A 486-nucleotide genomic window follows, 5' to 3' on the forward strand; every position below is an offset into this window, starting at 1 on the left:
TGGCCTGTTTCTACGGCCTCTACACTTGGCTCACCCACACCATCTTTGGCATCAACATCGTCTTCATTCCCTCAGGTGAGTTTCTCACACAGCTGCTAAGCCACAATAGAGCTGTCAAACGATCGCGTCAATCACAGACATTTTAATGCATAATGTTTTTTTAATCGCGTTCATTTCATTTTTGGTTATTTCTATGTTAAGTACACCTGGAGGAGCATTTTATTTCACTCATACCACAGTCATTTAAGAAAGACATAAATATTAAATTATTAGAACTTCAGCCCAGTATTATTTTTTAAGTTTATTTTTTTTTTTTATAAAAACAGAGTGTTTAGTATCCAATGCGTTGCATTGTCATGGCAACAGCCTTGGTGCGACATGCACAACCGTACACTGTGCTCTGCGCACTAACCACTCTTGCTTCATTTTGAGAAAGATTATCAATTAATTCAAATCGATTAATTAGATTAATTAATTACAGGTCAC

At 36.4% G+C, this 486-nt stretch overlaps 1 protein-coding gene across 2 annotated transcripts in view; it reads left to right on the plus strand.

Moving 5' to 3' along the window:
- tmem245 (transmembrane protein 245) overlaps positions 1–486 on the plus strand; it is a 10,812-nt gene that overhangs the window by 7,808 nt on the left and 2,518 nt on the right. The gene's annotated exons all lie outside the window — the stretch shown is intronic.

This window comes from Oryzias melastigma, linkage group LG16, assembly GCF_002922805.2.
Source record: "Oryzias melastigma strain HK-1 linkage group LG16, ASM292280v2, whole genome shotgun sequence".
Lineage (NCBI taxonomy): Eukaryota > Metazoa > Chordata > Actinopteri > Beloniformes > Adrianichthyidae > Oryzias > Oryzias melastigma.